This window comes from Thermobia domestica, chromosome 4, assembly GCF_964235325.1.
Source record: "Thermobia domestica chromosome 4, izTheDome1.hap1.1, whole genome shotgun sequence".
In the NCBI taxonomy this organism is placed as follows: domain Eukaryota; kingdom Metazoa; phylum Arthropoda; class Insecta; order Zygentoma; family Lepismatidae; genus Thermobia; species Thermobia domestica.
This window is the reverse complement of record NC_137457.1, coordinates 303,544,183-303,564,554: the sequence shown is the minus strand read 5'-3', so window position 1 is coordinate 303,564,554 and position 20,372 is coordinate 303,544,183. Positions and strand designations below refer to the sequence as shown.

Genomic DNA, 20,372 nt, shown 5'->3' with positions numbered 1-20,372 from the left:
ATTCATTACCTGCAGCTGTAACGGAAAACTACACTGTAAAAAATTTCATACGTAAATTTACAAAAAAACGGTGGCAATTTGTTTGCCAAACCTTTATGTAAATCAATTTACAAATATATAGTAAAATTACTAATATGAAATGGTGTAAAATTACATTTTTATCAATATAAACATCATACTTTCTTATAAATTTACTGTATATTTGTAAAAAAGAAAGAAAAAGAAAAGAAAAACAAAAAGAAAAAAGCACATTTTGTAATTTAATCTAGTGAAATGTATATCAACTTACAAACTGAAGGTTAAATGATTTTACATTGATGTTTGTTTGGCAATTTAATTTCATTTTTTTTTCAGTGTAGTGTTTCGCTCTTGTCTTTTATACGCATAGGCCTACTCACCTTCACCAACGCGTCTAAGGGCATAATTGTGGGACGGACGGGAAGATTTGATTTCATTTTTTCATTAAAAGTGTTTTTTTTTTTTAATTTAACAAATAGTTATTATTACTTACTCGCTTCCAAACCTGGAAAAAGAAATTTTTAATATATTAAACAATCCCTCCCGAATGATATTTATTTATTATCTAAGATTCTGTTTAATAGTATCTAACATGGGTAAATACTATATATTTTCTGACTAAAAACACGGAACAGTTGTTACTTCATGAAAAGTTAGTTCTGTTAAATTAAAGAAAATCTTTTTTTTTTTAGTAAAAATCCGTTATCAATCTCACCTGAGTCAAACGGGAGCCACGGTCGCACAGTGCTAGAGCATTCGCCTCTGGTGCATGGGTTCCTTGGTTCGATCTCAGCTCGTGCCAAATGAACTTTGTGGTGGACCATTACCGAGTGTGTGGATTTTCTCGGCATTCTCCCGTTTCCCCCACTTCTTTCATTCCACCATTTCATTCATATCTCATCATCACCGTCTCCTTTAGCCTAGCCGGCATAACCGTGGGACGTAAAACTGAAAGACTTCATTTCGAATATCTATAACAAATCAATCTTTATCTTATTATGTATGGAAATTGTCAGATCCGGCAACATTGATTTCCTTCCTTCTTTGCACGTACTTATCCGCTCGTCAACGTAACATTTCTTTCTACACAATGGTAAACGTGACTATTGGTTACTTTTGGCCGATAAAATTGAAGGCGGCTATATGTGTGCATGTTCCTATTCAAAATACATTGAAGTGAATTTTACTGGTGTTAAAATGTCAGTGGATGACGGTTTATGTGAATAGCCCCTTAATTGGAAAACTCTTTTCTTGGCCAATTAGGGAATGAAATGCAAATATATGAAAATAACTTTATGAAATCTGAATTTTTAACGAACTTAAAAAGTTCGTTACTGAATTTTCTATGCCACTGTGTGTGTGTCTGTTATTTGCGAATTTTTCAATTTTCAGCCCTCTATTTGATACAGTATCAAAAACTATCTGAGAAAGTTGTGGCATTTTTCGCGTCACTCTCACTGTTCCCGTCATATTGTCCAAAAAAGTTCGGATTTCGGGAGATTTAAGGAGCGTATCTTGGAAACCCTAAGTCATAGAGAGATGATATTTTGCGAATTTTTCGATTTTAAGCTCTCTATTTTGAGCATGTCTTAGTAAAACAACATATCACAGAACGTTTTAACTGAACCTTTAAACAAAACATGTGGAGAAAAATTTAGAACTCAAGTACATTATAAATGGATAGATATATTACAAGAGTTGTTTAATGAGTATAATAATAAAGTACCTGGAACAATATGGTATAAAGCCTGTAGGAGTTAGTAAGAAAAATTAAAAGAAAAATTCGTTATTTTTAAAGTTCGTTCTGGCAATGTTCTTGGAGCACTCTCAACTGGTTTTAATTCTAAAAATCGTCTCGGAACCAAATGCTTAACCTAGGGAAATGGGTTTATTTCACAAAAAGTTAAAGATGCATCTTCTTAAAAGGTAATAGCAAAATCGCTCAGCAACTAGGTAAGCAAATAAATATTATGTTATATAATACGCGACTGTTTGCATAATCTACAAACACATACGTAGTAAGAAGGATAATACAAAACTGAGGAAATAATATTGTGTAGCCGTAAGGAATAAAGACTCACGTGCATTGAACAATGGATACTGGGAGAGAAGAAAAAGAGATTACCTCATAATTTTTTAAAAATAGTGCACTGTATACTGTCTTTGTAACTAGGTCCCAGCGGAAATTTAAACTGGTAATATGTCTTCCGTATTCGTACATATACATATATACCTTCCTCTCTGCATGCGACTTGTTGACATTTTGAAATGTTAACTAGCACAGAAGCAGTGTTGCCAATTTTTGTTATTCTCTTCAGTTCTACGTAATAGATTACGAACTACAAGAGAACAATAGATAATTTTGATATATATATATATATATATATATATATATATATACTAGCAGCGTTCACCCCGCTTCGCTGCGGTCACCCCGGAACGCAATAAACTTTGTTACTTAGATAATTTTTACTTTTTCGCTTTCAAGTGATATGATAAAAACCATAGAAGATTGCAGTAAATCTTAACATTATATCGCCTGTCATTTATCTTAACCCGCCCCGCTTCGCTGCGGTCATCCCGGTGCTGGCATATTGTAAAAGTGTCTGTAAAAATAAGCAAATCAATTAAAAAATTTTAAACAGAAGATTCAAGCTATTTTCCGCTGTATATCGCCTGTCATTTATGTTAACCCGCCGAGTGACACGGTCATGCGGGTTGCATATAAATACGTTTATTTTTACCTATGATGAACTAATAACAAAGGATTTGTACGTTATGGACACTTGAATGGTCAATTATCTCAAGACACTGGTAATTAAAAATTAAAGTGATATGATAAAAACCATCTAGGGTCCAAATCCTAATAACCCCCCAAAAATGAAAGAAATTGGTTCAGCCGTATTAGCGTGATGAGCGGACAAAATTTTGTACGTTCTCTTTATATATATATATATATATATATATATATATATATATATATATATATATATATATATATATATATATTCCTCTATTCATCTGTATTCTTGGAGAAAATAAATCAAACAAGTCACAAATTTCTCTGAAACACGACTCTGAAGTCTCAAAATTTGTTCATTGTCGTATCGAAGCCATTGTGTTAATATATCAAATGGAATTTTGTAAATTGCAATTTGCTACTTGCGAGATCACTACCAGTTACAATTTACAAATTTGTGTTTATTCCATGTTAGTCTTATTTATTGTTTGAATTATTATTGTTATCACTAGAAATTCTAAGGCTCCAGAAAATAAACTGTGACTAAACCAGAAGTAGTCAACCGGGTTCGGTTCCCGGTGGGAGCTCATGTGGTTCGGATTCCACGTTAATCAGTAGGTCTCGTCTCATATAGCCTTGCTGCTGAAAGGGACGGAAAATACAAGTCTGGTGGCTAGATAATTTAAGCCAAAACATATAAGATTATGTATCGAATTGAATTTGTATTATTGTGTCGCCTAGTTTTCGGATATGGCCCCTAAGTCAGAAGGAAAAATTTCAAGCACCTTTGTTACATATGGGGGAGTTTCATGACAAACCTTTCTACTCGATGAGGTATGCTATGCTATCTATCTCCAAAGCTTTGCTTTTCAGATTTTTGGTGATAAGAAATCTAACACCATCAGTCTTTCCACATTCTAATTCTCTGTAATAGAATAGGTGAACGAACTTCATCTTGATTTGCTTAATCCCGGTACCTCAAGCGGCGCAAATGTCTTCAACATTAGGGGGGGGGGGACTAATAATAATAATAATACTATTATTAATTTTCCCATAATTTTTAAGCGATGTTCAAAATATTTATGAAGTTGAAAAACAATTGTGGAGTATCAGAGGAGCAGGGTTGTCTTTAATATTGGGAGGCGGGCAGATTTGAGGTTTATTCTGGTGGGGAAGGGGGAGATGAGACAGTCCCAACAGTTCCGAGATTGAAGGGGATATGCCCCCCTCATCTCCCTCAGGATTTGCGCCAATGGACACCTCAGTTGATTTCCATAGCCCTTTTGCTTCTGATAACACAAAGTTTACATTAAACGTAGCAATTGTTAGTTTTAAATTGTAACTCTGAGTAGGCCCGCAACCGGAGGGGAGCTAGAGGGGGCCTGACCCCGCTAAACTTTTCGTGGCCCCTCCAGACCTCTACACAAAAAAAAAACCAATTTAGATATGTGTAAGAAAAATTTTAATGACTTGGCCCCCCCTAACATACCCATGCCCCCACAACCACTGTGACTGGTTGCAGGCCCGACTCTGAGTATTCTTAGAACCCTCTTCCTGCATGTGACTCTTAACGTTGCCTTGCCTAGTCTTATTCCGTAAAATTCGATTTCGTAAAAAATGAGCACATCGGCTTATCCTGTCATGATTGGTAAGAAGTTTCTAGCTATTTAAAAAAAATCACCGTACTGGCCAAGCTTATTGGTGATGGCACTTCCTGTCCGCCCTCCTATCATTAGTTAAACTTGTAAGTTTCACTGGTTAATGGAAAGTTCCAATCTACACAACTTGGAGATATGGGTAAGATATTTGGTGATTGATCCGGTCGGTTCAACATACCTTCTAGTTCTTAGCATCTCTTTTCTGACAGATATCAAACACCCTTTTTAGGCTCTCACAATACGCCATTCAGGACAAATGCAAAAAATTAAAAAAACAAACAAAAAAAAACAAGAAATTAAATATTTGAATGACAGAGTCACCTAAATATTATGAATGGAGACTTCAACGCCAGAATAGGACATAAGCGAGACAAATGACAAATGAAAAAGAAAATTAGAACATGTCGAATAAGACAAACTTTTTACTAGAATTAACAGAAACTGCAGAGGTTAACGTTATGAATTTCCTTCAGGAAAAGTCCCACAGACAATGGTCATACGACACCCAAATCGAGGACAAGGTGTCGGACTGCGGCATGTCGAACAGAAGATACATGGTTGAAGACCGAAATATTTTGAACACATTCAACACTGGGGAAATCAACAATTGAATAGTACTGTTTCACAACATTTTTATATTATAATGTAAGGTGGCAAGATAGATATGAACTAACCCTTCTGTTAGCTGGCTTGCTTTTTTAAAAAAAAAAATTCTCTTGTGATAATCATCTTTCTTTAAACTATAAAACAATAGCTTATTATTCTAAGAAGGTTAGGTCTTTCAGTTATTTAAATCAGGGATGCAAATAACCACTCGCCCGCACGCCCAGTGCGAGTGGTTCATCGCTGCGAGCGAGTATTTAATATAATACCGAAGACAACTAAATGATTTCTATTGTGGAATGTGGGCTAGTAGCTTTTTTCTTGGGTGACTAAAATTTTGTTGTTTATTTGCATCCCTGATTTAAATCCTTATCATGATGACGATTAGCTGTTCTGTTAAGATTAAATAAACCACATTAGGCTTTAAACTTTGCTTCAAATTTGTTAGTTCATACTTGCAGTATATTTTGAGATTCAATTGTACACACACACACACACACACACACACACACACACACACACACACACACACACACACACACACACACACACACACACATTATATATATATAATTCCGATCTAGGTCAAATATTTAAAAAAAAAGTTGATACATTGTTGGTCCACGTTTTGCTCAGAGGATGACCTGGAGACGGCGTGGCATGGATTCTGGTAGTTGCTGATACGTCTTCACAGAGACCTGACACCATATACCCCTGATGGCATCCCACAGTGAGCCCACAGATGTTGGTACAGGAGTCACAGTGCGAAGAGTTCGTTCCACAACATTCCATAAAAATGTTCTATAGGATGAAGATCCGGTGACTTAGGGTGCTCCTGAGTTCATATACTGCAGCTCCATGAAATGTCCCTTAAGCCAAGCAAGTATAATCCTGGGTTGGTGGCACTGTGCATTGTCGTTTTGGAAGACGCCGTCTCCGCGTTGGTAGAAGTGTCGCATTGTAAGATGTACGTGATTTTCTAACACCTGCAGGTATATAACGCTGTGGTCCATACATACTAATAGTTCCAGTCCATGCCAACAGAAGAATCGCTAAACCATACAGCTGCTCCCATCTGCTTGGACAGTATGCATCATGTAACAGGGGTCTATAGCTTCGTGCTGTTAGCGCCACATATGCACACGCGCGTCCGAGAGGAGTAGCACAAACCGCGATTTATCAGACCAACACACCCTTTTCCAAACATTCATGGTCCAATTAGCGTCTTCCTGTGGCCAAGCGCGACGAAGTCGGCATTAGTGAATTGTAAGGAATTGGTGACGAGTGGGTCGTCTGCTGTGGAACTGTATGCGTGCCAGTGTACGCCGTATATGCGTAGGATATGTGTGTTGTCCATCCATCATTGTATTGGTCACGTAATTCCCGGACAATGATTGTTCGTTTGGCTATCATGAGCTGTTTAACGCTACGCTCACGCCACGTTTTGAGCTTCCGTACGCCCCTGCAGTTCCGTCTCTTGGAGATTGTTCTTCCCATTCCTTGTAAACCTTCACTACACGGGAACAGGCGCAACCAGCAAGTAGTGCTGCCTGAGTTATTGATGCACCTATTTCTCGGCTACCCACAATCAAGCCCTATTAAAATGTGGATAAATTCTACCCACCTCCCATTATAACAGTGTGCTGTCTGTTAACATGTAACCTCGAGTGTGTTCTTTCTCTGCAATACAACCAGTCGGGTGGTCGTGTAATCAGCTCGGCTGCTGGCCACACTTTCTTCTGTAGAGGGGTGGTTGCAATTCAGTGAGCATTCAGTGTATTAAATTAATGAAGGAGTCACTTCCCCATGATAGGTTTACAAATTTGAGAGAAGCAGCGAGAAACACAATGAGGAAAAAGAGAAGGAGAGATAACGTAAGAAGATCAAGTGGTGTTCAGTGTGCGCGCATCCCCTCGTACCATTGTGCTTGTAATACTATCCACTACACTATCAAGGTTCTTGTTTGTATATCGCCACCATTGTTTCTTATCTAAGCCTGGTTATCGGCCAGCTTCATCCCTTGTCAGCGTGATTTACCGAGAAGAGGAGACGAAAACTGTGGCGTCATATAGCATTCAACTCGATATGACTACTGTGGAGTGTTCTAAATATAGATTCAATCTCCCACGAATACGTCCCATATCTGCCCTTACATTTTCATTGAAACCGGACGTAGAGCCCGAGGTGGCTCAGTGGCTGATCGTTCATCTTTGGTGTGTGACGTCTCTGGTTGAACCCCAGTTTGCTCCAAGTAGAATTTGTGGTGAACAAACGCTGTGTGTGTGGGTTTTATCCTATTCCCTCCGCTTTCTTCCTTCCATCATGTCATATATTCTCATCATCACCCCCTCCCTTAGCCTCTGAGTATAATCATGGAATGTTGAACTAGAAATTTCATTTAATCTTTGAAGCCGGAAATGATAAATTTTCGGAAGTGCGCTAGATAAAACGTAACTCAAAAATTTAATTTTGACAACAAAAAGTTAATCTTTTTTAAATTATTAATTTTTCTATGATTAGTTTCTTCTTTAACCATTCTACGTTCACTAGCGATTTTAACGAAATCGTAGAGTCTTTCGCTGGGAACCCCTGGTGATCACCCTAATGCATGAACACAGAGTCATGATTAATACATCGTTGGAAAGCTCATGAAATACAGATTCCAACAATGTAACATTTGTGCAATTCCCGCTTTATTCATAGAAGAAGAAAAAGAAACAAAAATTTCTAAAAATATGAAAAAATATAATTTGAGATACCTGGAGACCCTTATAGTTACAATACACTAACAAAATGTTGGTAATATGTAGGCAACACACTTATGACTATAATACAAAAGTGTAGCCATTGCTGCAATATAATGTGAGATAAAAATTCAGAACGAAATTCCTATAAAACCGCCCTGTATATCATTTTCGAAGGGCTGTTGCAGACTTTCGCGTTTGCGGTTCTGGTAACCCCCGTAGTTATTACAGAGTCATGATTGATACATAGTTGGGAAGCTCATGAAACACACATTCCAACAAGGTAACATTTGTGCATTTCCCGTCTTATTCATAGAAGAAGAGGAGACAAAAAGTAATTTACGTTAAAAAAACTGAGACAAAAAATTAGCAAACTTTGCCTCATCTCCCCCATATAAGCAACGAGTACACAGGGTATTACCACGTAACGGACTACTTCATTGATTTACATGAAAAATATTAAGAATGTATCCCCAAGAGAGGGAATGGCCCCCATCTGTGAAAAACAAAAAACAAAAAAGACACGAAGTTTACACTTTTCCCTCCGCCATGGTATCCCTCACATACATAAAAATCATTTAGGAACACACTGATACCAAAACTATCTTCCTAGCTTAATTAGGGGTTGAGCTACTAAGGTTTAAAGCCTCGACGCATCAGTTGCGTCAATGGGTGTTTAAAGCTTAAGGGTCTGCCCTGTTTATGATATGACGCTTCGCCACTGGTCTATATTGAACATTTTAAAGAAAGAAAAAATAGAAAGAAATTATCTGTATTTTGGCAACACTGCAAACTCAAACACGAAAAGTTTGTTTCTTGATTTGAATTTTTCTCTTGTTAAAAAATATCTAACAAACTCGTCTCCAATTTTCTTTACTCCCTTTAGGGTTCCTTGAAATTTCCATGAGAGGAAATGCTTGAAGAGATATACGATAGTACCTCCCATAAACATAAAAATAAACATGGTAGAGATAGAGGCATAGAGAATCCCATGAAATATTTCCTTTTTCCTCTTTTATCTAAGAGACTGACCTTTTCTTATGTTAACAACTCTGCAGGACGAGCAGACATAACGATGCATAGAAATGTCATTTTGGTTACGAGAGGCTTTGCAAAAGTCTCACAAGTTAGATCGTGTTTTGCAAGCTTTCAAAGATCATAACAACTGGACACACACACTTGGAGAATATCACTCGTATACTATAAACAGAGTCCAAGCAAAAGGAAATTTTAGTAAGACAGTAAAACGGGTAAGGTACCACAAGTTTCAATTTCGTCAACCACTGACGGATGTTTGCTGCCACCGAAGGGCGAGATGTGTAATAACTGCTACCTTTTCAAAAAAAAAATTCAAAAATTCGCTCTCATTCAAAAGTTATCGTATGCACTAACGGACAAATGTAAGTTACCGTTACCAATTAAGATGGTAACGGATTTACTTCGTTAACAAACTTTGCCGAGATAATTTCTCTAACTAGCTATTGCAAAAAAGCAGGGTTTAAAAAATCGCTTTCATTTAAGAGTTATCGTGTGCACCAACGAACAAACGTAAATCACCGTTTCCAATTAAGATATTAACGAATTGATTTCATTTAAAAACTTTGCCGAGATAATTGCTAACTAGCTAGCTATAGAAAGAATCAGAATTTTTAAAAATCGCTTTCGTTCAAGAGTTATCGTGTACACCAACGATCAAACATAAATCACCGTTTTCAATTAAGATGTTGACGAATTGATTTTGTTAAAAAGCTTTCCCGAGATAATTGCTAACTAGCTAGATATAGAAAGAAACAGAATTTTTAAAAAATCGCTTTCGTTCAAGAGTTATCGTATGCACTGTAACGGAAAAGTATGTCACCGTTACCCGTTAAGAAGTTAAGGGATTAACTCCAAAAAGAAAGAATAATTCGAAATCCAATTCAGTTCAAGAGCTATCGTGAAGAGTAATGGACGTACTAACAATAGAATATTCTAAGTCCTACTTGCGTAATCTTAATTATTCTGTCATGTAATTAGCTTAAGAGGCCTCATCCCGGCGAAATTAAAATTCCGCTAATTTTACTTCAAATAGATAAAAGATAACCGAAACGTAGAACAAGAGCGCCCTAGACAATATCATTTTACATGAGATATCGTTATTACGACTCACTTATCTGCTTTCGATTTCGAGCCATTTTGAAAATCGGCATTTATATTCGCGTTTCTAAACGGCTGAAAACGGAAAGCCACTAGGTGACTTGTGATAACGGTACCTCACGCAAAATAATATTGTCTAGGGCGCTCTTGTTCCACATTTCAATTATCTTTTATCTATTTGAAGATATCACATAATTACTGTAAAATTAGCGGTATTTTAATTTCGCCGGGATGAGGCCTCTTAAAACGGGAAAAGTCTAATGATGTGACATATAACAAGCGATACATTTCAATATACTGAACAGATTGATATGAGTAAGTTGGTAAAGTCTCATGTGTATTTTTTTAATTGTAAACCTAAAAACTGATGCTTAATGACAACCAAGCCACGAATTACGCTGAAACTAATATTAAAATATTCATTTCATCAAGCTTTATACTCTGACAGTAACAGTAAAGGCATACACATAGGCGGGTCTAGAGGGGGCAAAGTGTCGTCCGCCCCCTTCCTCCAGCCACAGAGGCACCAGTACTGCAAAAGTCTGATGATAAAGAATTTTCACAGCTAATCCACCCCCCCCAGGAGACTATCCTGGATCCGCCCCCTGAGGTTACAATATGGTTAACAAGTAGTATTGTCCCCCCCCCCCCAAAAAAAAGGATTTCTCGTCTCTTCTGGTAGTTTTTTTTTTAAATAGAAATTTTGTCTCATCTCGATTCTCGGAAAGTTATTCTCGTGTCAAAATTGTTCTCATTTCGTTTCGTAAATTTATGTACAAAATTTATGCTTTATGCTCTGATATTTTTCCTTTTAATTACATCTAAAAGTTATTAGAATCCTCTCGCTTCATGAAAGGTCCACGAATTTACAGTATTATTGGCATATATTGAGCAATAACTTGTGTATCTTTAAACGTTGATAAATGATCACTGTGTTCGTACAATCATCATATCAATTTATATATATATATATATATATATATATATATATATATATATATATATATATATATATATATATATATATATAAACTATGTAACACCAAAACAGCGTTTGAGATATAATAAGACTTTGGTGACCTACTGAAGCCCACGAGACTCTAGAAATTTGTCGTCTGGTCTTAAATTTGTACTTCTCATTTCGTTTAAGAAACGAGAATCGAGACGAGACGAGCTCCTGGGGAACTCTATTAACGAGATGTTATCTCAAAATTATGATTAACGTTTAAGTTGTACCTTTATGTTTCACTATAATATTGTCCGAACATATATATACTGTATGTAGAGCAACCCAAAAGCATAAAAAGCGTAATAGCAATTTACACATATGGTTGGTACCTTAAACATGATTGTGGTTGTCTAAGGGTCTACAAGAAACTAATTTTAAAAGCATAATAAAGCATAATTTTAGAAAATAAAGCATAAAGCATAATTTAAAATATATAGCACAATTCTTGAGAAATTCTGTTTAACTGCAAGTTTCACATATTGTATTAATGTTTTGTTTAAAAAAAACAATATTTACAACGCAAAATCATTGAGAACATAACAATGCAACAATGAAAAGCTTATTTTTATTCCTGTAAACTTCTTTTCGGTGTAATCCTTGGATGTGTGGGGGAAAAAGTAAAAGAAGAAGAAAACTTTCCGCCAACAATGAATAATATACAAGAACTCCACACTGTACTGTTATGTGTATCTCTTGAACTCGAACACTTTCTGTACTTTTCGGTGGCATCTTTTACTTTGCCTTTCTGTATATATGCACCTCTAAAGTGCACACAAGTGATAAGAAAAACTGACTCGAGCAGATATCTCTTTACAGTGCATTAAGTAGAAAGTTCATTAAATATGAAAGAAATTGCTTGCATAAAATATTAATAAATAGATCAAGATATGTATTTAGAATATTTAATATATAGTAAATATTATACTTTACACACAATTAATGTAAAACAATGATTGAAATTAACAATAAAGCATAATTTGGAAAAAATAAAGCATAATTAAACAAAAAAAAATAAAGCATAATGTGGGTTGCTCTCTATATATGGATGAATCAAATCGACCTGAACAGAATGCATACTTAAGAGTTAAGCTCTCGTTTGTATTTCTTTTCTTCTTCATGATAAAAATGAATTTTTGTGACGTCAAAAAGTCGTTTATTCGTTGACAATAATAATAATTGATGGTTTTTATTTTGCTGGAACCAGGATTGCACCCACCGGACAGGGGGTCCACCGGGTTCGGAACCCCCTCCCCCAAAGAAAATTGCTAACTCAACATAGATTTATACACTTTTTAAATAAAACTATACATGTTTAACAAATAAATGGTTGATGTAGCATGAAAATTTGATCTTAAACTTCATCTGTATTCTTTCTGTTATAATCTATCATTTTTTCCCCTGAAAATATGGGTGGAAACATTTTACAATTATTTATCGTCTTTCCAGGTGCAGAATAATTCCTGTTCAATACTACATATACGTAATTAATTGTAGTATAGGGCCCCTCCCCCCTTCATAAAGCTTGGAAAACTTCCAACAAAACTTTCTGGATGCGCGCCTGCTTCAGGGTCACTATCATCTTCATGGAGTGCTCTTATCGTACAACGTAGACTAATTTTTTTAGGTTTATACAAAAATTAGTTTTTTTCAATTTTTCTCGAAAGCTACGCATAAGGATCGATACTCACCCTATCATTTTCGTCAGCAGAATGACATAAATCGATCAGTATGTCTCACGTAGAATGTATGCCTATTTGTTATGCAACCTAGCTTCACATATATGTTAAGTTGGTTGCGGGTCAGTAGACCATTTCCAAACATCCATGAATTCAACTTCATTTTCCAATTGGATTCCAATTTAGCTTCCATTTTTTTTTTTTTTTTTTTTCAATATGAGATGTAGCGCTTAAGGGGATCCGAACAAGGTGAGTTCTCAGCAGGAATCGAACACGGGTATATCATGCCAAAGGAGCGTACACTATTTAGGTAGTTAGTCTTGTCATTGTGCCCTATTGCTACCGTGAGTATATAGGATATTTTGACCTCTTGACTCTAATTTGAAAGCTATGATTAACCTCTCCTTTTCATAGAAAAGATAATTCTGATTGAGCATTGCGTTACTTTATATTGACGTCTAAAATCGATAACATATACGTATACTATTTTTAGCACCAATGATGGGGGGGGCACGGTGTCTCAGTGGTTGAGTGCTTACCTCTGGTGCATGGGGTCCGTGGTTCGATCGCCGCCCAAGTAAGTTTGTGGTGAACAGCATCCCGAACGTGAGTTTTCTTGGGATATTCCCGTGTTCTCCCACTTTCTCATTCCACCAATTTTTCCATCATCATTCACTTGCCTGAATCATCGTCTCGCTTAGCCTAAGTCATAAACGTGGCACGTTAACATGAAAGAATTAATTTCATTTCAGTACGAATGAATACTCAAGTGTTACACTAATTTTTCTTTATAATCTAATATATAATCTAATTTCGGTAACTCCACCGAAAAACTAGAGCTCCTCCGTGGCTAAGCGGTTAGCGTACGCGCCCTTGGCGCGGGAGACCCGGGTTCGATTCCCGGCGGGAGCTCATGTGGTTCGGATTCCACGTTAATCAGTAGGTCCACGTCTCACATAGCCTCGCTGCTGAAAGGGACGCTAAACTAAAATTCAATTCAATTCCACCGAAAAACTTTGGGAGGCGGTTTCTTATACGAGATGAAAAAAAAAAAAGTTCTAATAAACATGGGTCGAAAAACGTCTCCATTCAGAGTTATGAACTACCGAAAATTCGAAATATCACGTTTCAAAACGCCCCGGCTTAGAAACTATAGGACCTTTCCCAAGCGTTTTAAGGAATTACACAGAAACCGGTATACGCTCTATCTAAATATCCGGTACCAGCGAAACGAACCCACTACTAGTACTTAAAGGAGTATTCCTATACTTCAATTTCCTTTTTACAGTTCCTTTCACCGATAACGGAAGATGGTAAAACATGGATATTTAGAAAGAGCACATACTAGTTCTTGTGTAATTCCTTAAACCGCTTGGGATAGGTCCTATAGTTTCTAAGTTAGGGAGTTTTGAAAAGTGATTTTTCCGATTTTCAATGAATCATAACTCTGAAAGGGTTTTGGAAGCAAAAGTTCCATGTTTATTAGAACTTTCTTCTTTCATTTCGTATAAGGAATCGCCTCCCAAAGTTTTTCAATGGAGTTACCTACCACCCTGTATATATATATATATATATATATATATATATATATATATATATATATTAAAAATGTTTTATCTGTGTACTTGTTTATATATTTATATAGAAATTTAGGTTGTGTTCACTAAACGGAAAATTTGTGAAGAACGTATATTTTTGTAGGGATATACAGATGGCCCAAAAGTAGGTAACACCAGCATCGATCAAGTATGACATTTTTATTGAATAAGGTAATGCATTTATTTGCTTCGGTCTGTTCCAAGCCTCAGGTATAAGTGAAAAGAAATTAAGAACAAATAATGAAGAAAACTAAGTCAATACCTGTATAGATAGCAAGTAAATGATATAAAATGTCATGGCCGATCAGTACGGGACTGTATACCTACTTTTGGGCCACTCTGTACAGCATACAGTATGTTGTATGTTGTATTCTAGTTTTAAAGATATTTTATCGAAGTTCCATTTACATTAATATTGAAATTGAATCATGTTACATAATCTATCATTAAGAACTTAAGATTTGTAAGTATGACTGAATATTGTCTCATATGTGGTATTACTCATTGATGGAAATTGTTACATTTTCTTTTGAAGACCTTTAATAAAGAGCAGAATTCGAAAATTTTGACTTATAGATTGCCTAAGGCAATGAAATGAAAAATGAAATGAAATCTTTGAGTTTTATGTCCCACATTATACCGGTTAGGCTAAAGAGACGGTGATTATGAGAAAAGAATGAAATGGTGGAATGAAGAAAGTGGAAGAAACGGGAGAACCCTGAGAAAACCCACGCACACGCTGTTTGTCCACCACAAAGTTCACTTGGCGGGGGCTGGGATCGAACCCGGAATCCCATGCACCAGAGGTGAACGCTGTGCCACCGCGGCCCCCCTAAGACAATGGTTTCCAACTTTGTTTACCTGGCGCCTCCATCGTAAATCTTGCATAATTTATCCCTCTCTCCTTCCCATGAAAAAGATAAACTGTTAAACATGTAGCGTCTGTGAAGTTTGTCAAAGCTTAAATGGTCATTAAAAGTGGTGCTTTATTCACAATTCTACGCTTTATTACTTCCAGTAGCTTTCGCCTTCTTGCTCGCTTTTCACTCCCTTCCTCCCAACAGGTTGGGAACCACTCCTAAAGTTAGTTATATGCTAAAAGTATAACTGAAGCAAATGAGAGAGAAAGCATCTTGGAAATGGCCACGATGCTTACTTCTTGAACACACAATAAATCAAATTACCAACCTTGTTCTGGAATTTAAGTTAAATTTTAAAATTCAACCTAGTAAGTAATTAATGTCTTACAATGTATTTTCTTATTGTACCTGCTTTTTTGGTGCGGGAGTCCCATGTTCGATTCTCGATACGTTCTCTAGCAGTTCAGGTTCTATATTAAAAACATTGGGTCCACGTCTCGTATTGTCTTAACTGAAAGGGAAATACAAACCCAAGAATCTCCTTTGAAAGATGTAATAAAAGCACCTGAAAGTTTATTTTCATTTTAGATACTAATGCTTATTAAAAAGTTTCTTACTTTTGAATATTAAGTAAAACAATAAAGTACATTAAACTGTTTCGTATCCGTAGTAACTTAAGTACCTTAGAATCTGAGAAATAAAGACAACTCAAAGTGAGTTATGGTCAAACACGCATGTCCCTTGACCTTCCGTAGAAAAAGGATCTGAGGGCAAATATGAATATAATAAATCTTATAGCGTTGTTCTTTGAAATTATTCCTTAGTGGTGACGTCAACAGATTCGTCATCGTCTACCGAATTACATCATCAAATTAATGAGGCCCCGCCTTCCTGTACTGTAGTATACTGTACAGTTTGGCTCTGTTGATATTTATAGTAGCTCTTGGATCCGACTTTGTCACAATACCTCCCTCCCCTGTTTCTCGGGCTACAAACTCAAAAGTTACTCCTGGGGACGGGAATAGCTGGCGCTAACTCGTAAACTCGTCGTTTGGCGGCGCTAGAGTCTTCTTGTGGAGTGATCCACGTTTGTAGACCGCCAGTGTGTGTGTGTAGATAGCCGGGGACAGTACCACAGCAGAGAAGCACTCAACAGGTGAGTTCACAGGGGTTGAGCACTTCTACTACAACACAACAGTTGGGGTGTGTTCTCCCTTCCATTCCACGTGGTAGTTGCAACTTGTTGCTCGAGAGGACGCGCGGAAATAGCCAGCGACAAAGGGAAAACTGAAATTTTGTTAGACAAGTCTTCGGTTCTTTTCGTATTTCGCGGCAAACCAGCAAATCATCCGTGTAAGGCGTGTTGCAGGCGCGCAGGATATCTAATAACAACCACTATTTACTTAAGATTTTTTTAAAATATAGTGAATTGAATTTTTAAGGAACAGGTATTGCCTACACAAGATAATCGATATTAGGTTGGTTCCTAATACAATACTTAAGAAGAGATTAGAAATAGTACACCTTTTCAGAACGATTTTTTTTATCGTAATAATTACAGTATAACAATGGAAGCAATTTTAAAAAGCTTATAATTTTTATACTACTTATGATTTTATCTTTTGGTAGAGAAAGCCTAAATAATAAAACGATTTAAGTAATAGTTTTACTCTCCGAAGTAAAAGAACAGTGCGTGTATAATGTTTTACCAAGAACAAAATCGAACTGCTTACCTGGGAAATTACCTGAGATAAACCATGGGCAGTGCCCGTAAAATTGACCACCGCCTAATAATAGTAGAATCTTCCAGATCAATTTTGATATTGCAGTTTTGTGTTACTACAGTGTCTCAAATCAGTTAGTTGAGTGTGTGTTTGCTAGTGTTATCGTATTTACTCTTGTATTTTCATATTTATTGAACTTAATCTTCTGTACGAAATGCAATCAATAAGAACCAGGACACTTGAATTGCTGACATTGCTTGGGAAGAGAGGATAAATTCAGTTAATACTTAAAGTATCTCTTGATGCAACTGTGATTAGAATTTTACATTAAAACATTCTAAATTTTCTGTGTTTATTCGACTAAATCTTTTCAACATTGTAACTGTATGAGTCTTTGCTCTAAGGTTTAACGTGAGATCCTAGCCTCTTGTATTCTTACAGGGAATCGAACCAGTGTTACTCGTACCAAGGAAGAGAATTCTAGCCAGGAAGCAATGTGGGAGCTCAATTTTGATATCTTAGATCAATTATTTTTTGGTCATTTTTCTTCTTGCTTACTTCTCTACGTTTAAGTGAGATTACAGCATTAGCCTTTTAAGATTTGATTTTAAAATTCAGGGTTTCATGTGTTATCTGCTTTCTTAAGAAATGATATTCAAGTTCTGAGCTCATATTAGGAATTGAAATTGCGATAACATGTACCTTGTGTAACCGTAACATGCTTCAACTATTCAAAGAGTTCTCTGCTTAAACAATTAAGCGAACTAGATATGGAAGGAAGTTGAAATACTTCGAAGTACTATCACAGCATTCAACAAAGGAGAATAAATGAAAGTCGGAAACAAACTAGTTTAGGAACTAAACACAAGAATTGATCCGAGTCCTCTGACTCTGAACTAAGCAGTACTGAGATAATTCAGAAATTCTGAGTTAGTGTAACAGAGGAGTCGAACTCAGGACAACGAACATCGAACGAAAACGTTACTATTGGTAGGTTTATTTACAGTTTAGGATCCCCTTTCAGCACCGAAGTTATATGAGATGTGGACCTATAGCTTAACATGGGATCCGCACCACGCGATCTCCCACGGGAATCGAACCGGATCTCCCGCACTTTAGGCGCGCACACTAACCCTATAACCACTAGGGAGCTTGAAATGGACAATCACTTTATACACCAGTCCCCTAGACGAATTGTAATCAAGACGTAATCTCTAAGAAGGTGATATAGGAAGGATTCAGATTTAATTTTTAAAGTACCATCCCGAAATCTACCGGAAGAAAATGAATATAACAGGAAAAATATTTTGGTTATTAAAACTGGAGTTTTATCCCAAACCTCTATGCAGTAACATAGCTCACTGTAGTGAAATAAAATTAAATTTTTGGTGTAAAGAATCAGAACAAAGGATTAAACCCGGATTCTTCCGATTATGAGACAGGAACGTTACTATTTCGTTGCTTTCGATTATACCTTTCCTGTGATGATTTCTTGATTTCTTTAATGAATTTGTGGGACATGGTTGCTCAGTGGTAGAGCGCTTACCTCTGGTACGTGGGATCTCTGGTTCTATCCCCGGCCAAGTAAGCTTGTGGTGGACAACATCTTGTCCGTGGATTTTCTCACGATGTTCCCGTTTCCTCCCACTTTCCCATTCCACCAATTCTCCCATCATTATTCACTTGCCTTAATCATCTGTCTTCTTTAGCCTAAAGAGTATAAACATTGAATGTTAAACTAAAAAATTCATTTCATTTTTCCAATTTTGAAGATTTTTTATTAGTTTAACATAGCTTTTTTTTTTTAAAAAAAAAAAAAGATTTTAGATTGTTTCGTTAGATATGTATGCTATCAGTTAGGTATCATGCTATGTTCAGGTATATCGGAAGAAATCTATACTGAACATTCGTACAAGGTACTATTTCGGCATTCGCATAAAACGTAAGAATTTAGTATTACTCCTCACAAAATTAGCTCGTACTACAATGGCTTTGATGCACATTATCCTGAATTCAGAAGTGACTATATGGTTAATATACGCGTCTTTGGAGCGGAAGATTCGAGTTCGATTCGTTGTTGGGATTTATGTGGTTTGACTCTCATGTTCAGCTCTAGGTTCAGGTCTCATATAGCCCCGATGCTACAACCACTCAACCCAATAATTTCCGATTCAATTTCAAATGAGAAGGTGTTGAGTAGTATCTCTCATCATCTTGTGTAACCTGTATGATGTAATCTCGCGGTAGCTTGCGCCTTATTATTCTACTTTTTTACCCTATGTCTGTTAAAAAAAATAAAATGAAATATTTCAGTTTAATGACCAACGATTATACCCTTTAGGCTAAGGCAGACGATGATTAAGGTAAGTGAAGGATTGTGGAAGATTTGGTGGAATAAGGATGTGGGAGAAAACGGGAGTACCCGGAGTAAACCCACGAAGACGATGTTGTCTATCACAAACTTACGTGATCGGGTATCGAATGAGGGACCCCACGCATCAGAAGTAAACGCTATACCAGCGAGTCCCCGTGCCCTCCTTCTCTGCCGGTTAAGTTGAAATTTATCATCCCTTTCAGCATCAAAGCCATATGAGACGTGAACCTACTGTTTAATTTAGTATTCAAACCATCGTTCAAATTTCAAGGTTCACCAATCTAGAAATCGTATAAAGGATCAAAAGTGCAGCCACTAGCCACTGGACTAGCGGGAAGGGCTCTGCCGGTTGGTAATTTCTAGTATGAAATATAGCCCCTAAATTAAAACCAAACCTAGGGCACTGCCAAGAGCGCCGATCCTGGGGGGCAGGGGGCCCGGGCCCCCTCAATGCTCATGTGGGCCAACCTATTGTATTTATGAATATACAATATTTGGCATAATTTGAATGCAATTTGTCTTAAAATCCTCATATATATACCATCTGCATATGAATGCCCCCCAATTTACAGAGAAATCGGCGCCCTTGGGCACTGCTGTCTATGAAATGCTATGACTGCACGTTCAATTAGGTAAGTCGTGGCCATAGTATTATCATCTGTGCCAAACACTTCTCTCTTCTTAGACCGGGATCTGCTACCTCGTAGTATAAAGTACTTTCCTAAATGCTTAAGACGCTGGCTCGAACACAAACTTAATTAGATCTCCACTGAAACTCGAACACGGGAGTACGCGTACCAAATTGATTGATTGATTTGGAATTATACATCCCTTTCAGCACCGAGGCTATATGAGAAGTGAATCTACAGCTTAACATGGAATTCAAAACGCATGAGTTTCTATTGGGAGTCGAACCCAGTCTCCCGTATCCAGACGCGTACTAAAGGAAAGCATACTAACTATTCGGTTACATGGGTGCAATAAAAAATAAGAGAAAAATAAAAACAATGCTAGTGGGGCTCTTAAGGGAAATAACATCCGTAAATATTTGAAATTCAGCGCCAAAGGCTAAGGAAAGATAGCTTCATACAGCTTCGTAAAGCTATATATAAGAATTAGACATTAGGTAGGATTTCTTGTCTTAGCTTATACCGATTTTTTTTTTACCGATGTAACTTTCCTTGAAAGCCGCCACTGTTGTAGAAAGCATTATGTATCATGAGACCTCTCTA

The 20,372-nt window shown here is 36.7% G+C and overlaps 1 protein-coding gene across 2 annotated transcripts in view; it reads left to right on the top strand.

The window, feature by feature from the left end:
• The first annotated feature begins 16,083 nt into the window (after positions 1 to 16,083).
• Scp1 (Sarcoplasmic calcium-binding protein 1) overlaps positions 16,084 to 20,372 on the top strand; it is a 144,704-nt gene continuing 140,415 nt past the window's right edge. The window contains exon 1 of one of the 2 annotated variants that reach the window (XM_081756410.1): positions 16,084 to 16,198. The gene's annotated coding sequence lies outside the window, so the exon portion shown is untranslated. The remainder of the gene's footprint in view (positions 16,199 to 20,372) is intronic. The other variant, XM_081756408.1, reaches the window with a different exon arrangement.